This window comes from Callithrix jacchus, chromosome 21 (assembly GCF_049354715.1).
Source record: "Callithrix jacchus isolate 240 chromosome 21, calJac240_pri, whole genome shotgun sequence".
NCBI lineage: Eukaryota > Metazoa > Chordata > Mammalia > Primates > Cebidae > Callithrix > Callithrix jacchus.
The window spans coordinates 44,806,886-44,813,403 of NC_133522.1; the positions used below are offsets into that span (position 1 = coordinate 44,806,886).

General features: G+C 51.0%; 1 long non-coding RNA gene across 3 annotated transcripts; it reads left to right on the forward strand.

Annotated features, from left to right (window-relative positions):
• The first annotated feature begins 2,210 nt into the window (after positions 1–2,210).
• LOC118149939 (uncharacterized) lies at positions 2,211–6,518 on the forward strand. 3 transcript variants are annotated; one of them, XR_013530544.1, is made up of 3 exons: positions 2,211–2,361; positions 4,650–5,352; positions 5,706–6,518. It is a non-coding gene; the product is annotated as an uncharacterized LOC118149939 (long non-coding RNA). The 3 variants fall into 3 exon arrangements; XR_004737713.3 differs by having other exon boundaries at positions 4,650–4,970; XR_013530543.1 differs by having other exon boundaries at positions 4,650–6,518.

Here is a 6,518-nt window from a genome sequence, read left to right on the forward strand (position 1 = left end):
CTCCGCCCACTTGCTGCCCGAGTGACACGTTCAGTGCTGTAAATGAGGATGTCATGGTGTGTTCTTAAGTCTTACTGGAAATACAGCCCTTAACGAACAATCGGGTAAACAGCCGGCCCGCCCAGGCGGTGCAGCAGCACTGCTTCATTCAGGACTCCAGTGGCAGTAAAGGCGGGGCCAAGGCGCTTTCCAGCAGCCCTCCTGTCCCTGGGCCAACCCCGCCTGCCTGCTGGCTTCTGGAGCTGCCACACTCAAAACTGGCACCTGGGAGTTGTTCTCCCAGGTGATCACATTCCCTTCAGGGCTGTGCAGAAAAATGGAGGCAGAATACAAATAAAGATGCAGAAAACCAAGACTCTAAACTGAAATTGCATGAATGGCGGCCGAGACATTTGTTTCCTGCCTCGGTAACACAGGTCTGCCATCCACACTGGGCCCATTTAGGATCTCCCTGCCAACTCATGACAAATAAAAATGATTTGCTTGCACAATCACAGTTCAGCCACAGCCCGCAGGAGGACTAAATAGTTTATTGAGAGAAAGAAGTGAAAACTCTTCCTTAGAAATGTGAGGATGGGCGCCCAAATTGGTTTCTTTAAAATATGAGTGAGAAGGAAAATGATGATACCTAAGCATTGAGGCGACGACAAAGTTTGGATAAAGGATGAAAGGAGCCTTCTCCCTTTTATCAAAAAGTTCCCCATCCTTCAGCCCTGCAGAGGATCATGCTGGTGGGAAATGGGCCACTAAGAAGGACCTGAAGGGGAATTTCGAATCAAACCACCAACGATAAATAACAAGTCATCGTAACAATCACTATTCATTTAGCCTTGCTGAGACTCGGAACTGATACCCCAAAATAGACGGTTTTAACAATTCTGAAATGAGGAAGCCTCAGGTCTCTCTGACCTTCCCCTAAACACACTGTCTTTCCCAAAGAAGATGAAGTTTCTTTATCTGCCTAAGACCCAGACCTTCCAAGGAGAGTAATTATCCTTCCTTCCTCTTCGCGCTTATCTTCTCATCCAGGGCGGAAAAGAAGATGGAGACGTGACTGACCCGAGAGGACGCCAAGGATCATCTGAATTCCAGAGAAGCTACTTATAAGGTTGTGTCTGTTCTCTCTAGCAATCATTTATTGCCCCTCAGTAGAATTCCGCTTCTTCCCATTCCCATAATGTTTCATCACAATCCAAGCCCCCATACTTTCTGTAACCCCAAAATGGTGCGTAAGTTTCTGTAGCTCATTGGGAAGTTGGGGCTTCATTCCGAAGGCTCCTGTGCATACATGTGAAATAAGTTTCATGACTTTTCTTCCACTGATCCATCTGCCTCATGCCCCTCAGCAAAACTTTAGGGGCCCAGAGTCTGTGGCCCCCGCAGCCTTAACCCACTAAAATGTAAGCACGCAGAAGGCAAGGAGTCTGTCTTGTTCCCAAAGGGATCTGTAGCCCAAGACAGGCCTTGGCATGTGGCAGCTCAGTGCATGTTTTGTGCAGGCAAGTGAATGCATGATGCTGTTCTGCCTGACACTGTATTTCACACTGTCTGTGTGTCATTATTAAGTCTTTTACACCGCATGAAACAAGTGATTCCCATTTTACAGATGCAGAAAGGGAGGCTTGGGGAGGTTAGGAAACTTTGCCAGGGGTTCTCCGCTATACAGTGGGAGAACTTGGCTAGGAAGCATGGTGAGTCTACTACCAGAGCTCATACAATTAACCATGGCATCCACCTCCCCTCCCTACATGCTACATGCTCGGCCTAGGTCTCCGGACAGGTCCACGGGTCCCTAGGTTCTCTCTTTTATTGGGAAACGGATCCCAGCACCTCTGGAACTGCATGCACAATGGTGTGTGTCATGTGCTTATGAAGGCCGTGCTGCGGAGAGGACCCATGGCCTTCAGATTTTCAGAGACCGGGGATCAGAACAAGTTTAAGAATCACTGTCCTGGTTTCAGCACTGAAAATCCCATGTCCTGGGATGCCCGCTGTTGGCTGCAGACAGCGTAGGTCCCCAGAGGAGAAGACTGAATCTACATTCCTGGCGATTCTCCTATCTCAGCAGGAGGGAAAAGGCTATGGGAGGTGGGAACAGTACAAAGCTCAGGCTGGGGGAAGGCTGGGGAGGAAGTGCTGGGACAGAACGAGGTGATTGTGACAGCAGCTCTTCGACGTTCCGGGCAGAGGTTCCAATGCCAGATCCCTGCAGAAGGACCTGCCTTCCTGCTTTGCCTTTAGTTGACACCACCATTTCTGCGGCAAGTTGAGGAAGAAGCACCAGGCAGTGGAGGTTTCTGAGGAGTGAAGGGTAGTCAGGGAGACTCCCTCACCCCAAAGTCTGTGCTGATGTCTGTTTAGGTGAGTACCTAGGTCATGTGGGGTGATGACCTCTGACGTTGAGCTGGCATCATCCATAGTTCGTGAGCAATTCTCCCTCCCCCAACCACTGGGTGGTCCCCAGGAACCCCCAAGAACAGCCCCCCTGAGACCATCAGGTCTGGACAGGTCAGACTCTGAGGCCCACAGTGAGTAGCTTGCAAAAGCATCCTGAAAGTGTCCCAAAGCCAGTAGAATGTCACAAAGCCAACAGTCAGGAACATGAAGTGCATTTGATGCCCATGGGAACTACACTCTGAGCGAGATATCTGGAGTGTGCTCCAGGGCCAAGCTCCTCTGTGACAGATGAGGGGACGGGGCTCTGAGATCACCCAGGCCTCTGCCTCAAGCCCAGGGAGGCCCATGTCTGGCAACTGGAATCAATCAGCATTTACAGCTAGCTACAGCCTGCTAAGCCAAGACAATGAGGAAGGGCTGGCCTGACACATTTCCTCCACCGGCTGGACAATGCCTAGAACCTCCCAGGAGAGCCTGGGCTACCTTGAGCCATATACCCCAGCAGTCCTATGGCCGGCACAGCCATGAGTCAGTTTTGGGGATTACAAGGGGGTTGCTGGATGCTTCCTCCTGCGCCTGTCTCTTGTTTCCTAAATTGACGGTGCTTTGTCCATGAAGCGCTTTGGAATGTGTGGTTCCCGCTTCCCAAGCTGCTTTTTACCGTAAAGACCATGCAGCTCCAGACTTCTAGAAACAACGGTGGGGAATTATAGGTATAACTCCTTAGAGAGGCAGTTCTCCCAAAGCGAGCCCTCCTTCCTAAAAGCGGCCACACTTGTTGCCCAAGCCCCACTGGGTCCTGTCTTCTGTTCACATCCAGCAAGGCAAGGAGAGCATGGACAATGGTGTCAGAACTTCTCCCTTTTGAACATTCGCCTCTACAGAACCTGGCCAGGGCCATGGGATGCCCTGTTTGGCCACCTGAGACCAGAATCCACTGGGATCTGTAAGAAGTGACCACTGACATTGAAGATGGCACTGGCCATCTCCAGAAGGGGCAGGTCATCTGACTCACTGGCCACACACTTTGCCTGGGGAAGAAAGCCCAAGGCTACTTGAATGGAGAAATGGCATTTATGCTAAATTAGGTGGTTTACAGACCTAAGGCCAAAAAGTAGCCACAGGGCTCCCTTCCCTCTCTGCAAAATTCGTAGGATGCAAAAGACACCCCCACCCACCAGCCTCTTCAATTCCAGGCAGGACCCAGCCCTGTGCCTGGCTGTCATCGAGGGCACCAGGCTGGTGTTTAGGCAACAAACCAGCTTTCAAAGTGACAGCAAATTGCTGTGACTCACCTGATCTGATTCAAATGAGGGCTTAGGTGGATTTAGAGATAGCTGATTGCCTCAGATTAATGCACAATTGCCTCAGAAAGTACTTTACCTCTGGGAGTTTCAGGTACTAAAGAGAACAAAGTATTTGCATTAAACTCCAAACTGGGGCAGGGGCAGACTTTCCCTTGCTGGTAGGACCCAGTGAAGGCTGACCCCAGGCACCTGACTCTTCTGTGATTGGTCCCTTCCCACTTCCCTGCCCCAGCCCCTCTGAGCATAATTCATTTCATTTCATAGATGAAAAGGACCCTCGAAATCGTGACTTGGTCTCCTCAGTCCCGCCCCTAATGAATGGAGCCCCATGTCTGTCTGTGTTCTTCTTCACCAGGAATTTTTTTCCGTTTCCTGCGACTTTTGTTGCTGTGAAGTTCTTCCTGGTCCTGGGTCACAACTGACCACCTTCCAGCCCCAGTCACCTTTCATGGTGAAAGTCAACTCCGCTTCTCACGGGATGTTCCTTCACAGATGTGAACAGCTCTCTCTGCCTTGTCTTTTAAAGACCCAAGCCCTGAACCCCTCCAGGGGCTACCAAACCGCAGTTCCGAAGCTCTTCTAGTCTTATCCATCCTCCCTCAGGCTTGTTCTGTTGGAGGCCTCCTTCTCAGAGTGTAGCAGCCACACCAGGGGTGGACTCAGCCTCCCTCGTTTCAGCCATTATTTAATCTAAAGTCACACTGGCTTTTTGGCAGCTTGTCCCAATGGTGACTCATAATGAGATTCATTTAGAGTCAACCAAAACTCTTATAGAGGACACTGTCTGGACACATTTGTTGAGTTTTGGAGCGAAATGCCCGACTTTTACATTTGTCCCTGTTAAATTTCTCCTTTTTAATCTGGCCCATCATTCCTTCCCTGTCATTCCTATGGTTTTCTGTCATTTGGAAACCTGTTAAAAGTGCCTTCTGTCGATTGATCCAGGTAAGGTAAAGCGGCTGCTAAAAGACCACACCGGCCAAAGATCAGGACTCACACGTTCCTATACCCGGGGACCCTTTGAATATCTGCCCAGCAAGGAAACCACTGGCACACTGCAGCATGTGTGCTGGAAGATTCCAAATCAGTGGACAACAGAGCTCCTGTCCTTGGGAAGAAGGGCTAAGTGAGCCCTGAAAACCAAGTCATCAACCGATGACCAGAGAAACAGAACGTGGTCCAGACATACCATGAAATACAGTCCAGCCATGAAAAGGAACGAAGCACCTACGCATGCTACAGCCTGGCGAGCCTTGAAAAGTTACGGTGGGTGAAAGAAGCCAGTGGCAGAAGAGCACATATTTTATGATTCCATGTAGAGGATTTGCCACAATAGGGAAATCCCTAGAAACAGAGAAAGCACCTTCAGTGGGTGTGGGTGCCAGGGGCTGGGGGTAGGGGGAATGGGGAGTGACTGCTAATGGGTACAAGATTTATTTTTCGAGTGACAGAGATGTTCAGGAATTAGACCATGGTGATGGTTGCCCAACAATACAATGAATGAACTCAAAACCACTGAACTGGACACCTTAAGATGGTTAAAATAGTGGATGTTATGGTATGTTAATTATACCTTCATTTTGAAAAAGAGCAGTAGCCTGTCTTCCTGCTCACTCCTGGACAGTGGAGAAGAAAGGAAAGGAAGAAGGTCAACAACAAATCCTTTCCTGGGTTCCCAGCTGAGGAGCTTTGCCGAGGGCGGGGAGGGCCTGGGGGGGGCGCTCTCTGGGCGGCCGGGGGTTGCTTTTCCACCTAAAGGGCCTGTTCCCCATGTCCCTCCTGGCGCATCCTGAGCTTCCCCTGGGCTGCGGTCCTGGGACCTCACCCACTCTTCTGCCCTTCACCTGGAGCCGCGATGGGAACTGGGCCTCCCTGGGCTGCTGCTCTGCCTTGGAAGGAGGTGGGGAACACGAGCTTGGCTCTTCAGCACCCGTCCTGTGTCTGTGTGCAGGGCAAAGGCTTTAGCGATCTCCTGCCTGGCTCAGGTCCCCTCCTCTACAGGGCACGCCTTCCTCTGGCCCAGGCTCCATTCGGAGGAATTCGGGCGCGGCACAGCGTCAGGACCCAGTGACATCAGCAGCAGGAGTCACCTGGGGGGACCCCGAGCTGGCCTCAGAGCGTGGGCGGGAAGAGGAGCCAGAAACTGTACAGCGGTGGGGAGGGGGTTCGAATAAAGTGTGCAAAAATCACCGAGGAGAAGAGAAGCAACTGGGGCTGTTTCAGAAAAAAAATAAATAAATCCTCTGCCAGTTGGAAGCGCATTGCTTTCAAGTCAGCCTGGCTGATTCCCGCGTGGGCGCGCGGCTCTGGCTCTGGCGACCTGCTGGGGAGCGTGGGTGGCGTTCCCAGAACAAAAGTTCAGGCTGCGCAAGAGTCACCCGTGGGAGAGCCCCGGCCCCTCCCACCAGGGACCGCGCCGCCCACCGCGCAGGGCAGTGAGCTCCGCAGCCGCAGCCCGGTAGCCCTGCTGCCAGAGAGAGAGGGGGCAAACATGCACTTCCCCAACACACACACAACAGACAACAGACAAAACATAACGCAAACACACAACAGACAACACAACATACAACAGACAGTACACACTACAAACACAATATACACACAACACAAACAGACACACACAATACACACAGCAGACAATACACACAACACACACTACAAACAACACACAATATACTACACACAACACAACATATAATATACAACACAACACACACTACAGACACCACACATAACAAACCACGCACATCACAAAACACAACAAACAATACACAAACCACACACTACACAACATACACCACACGCAACACACAG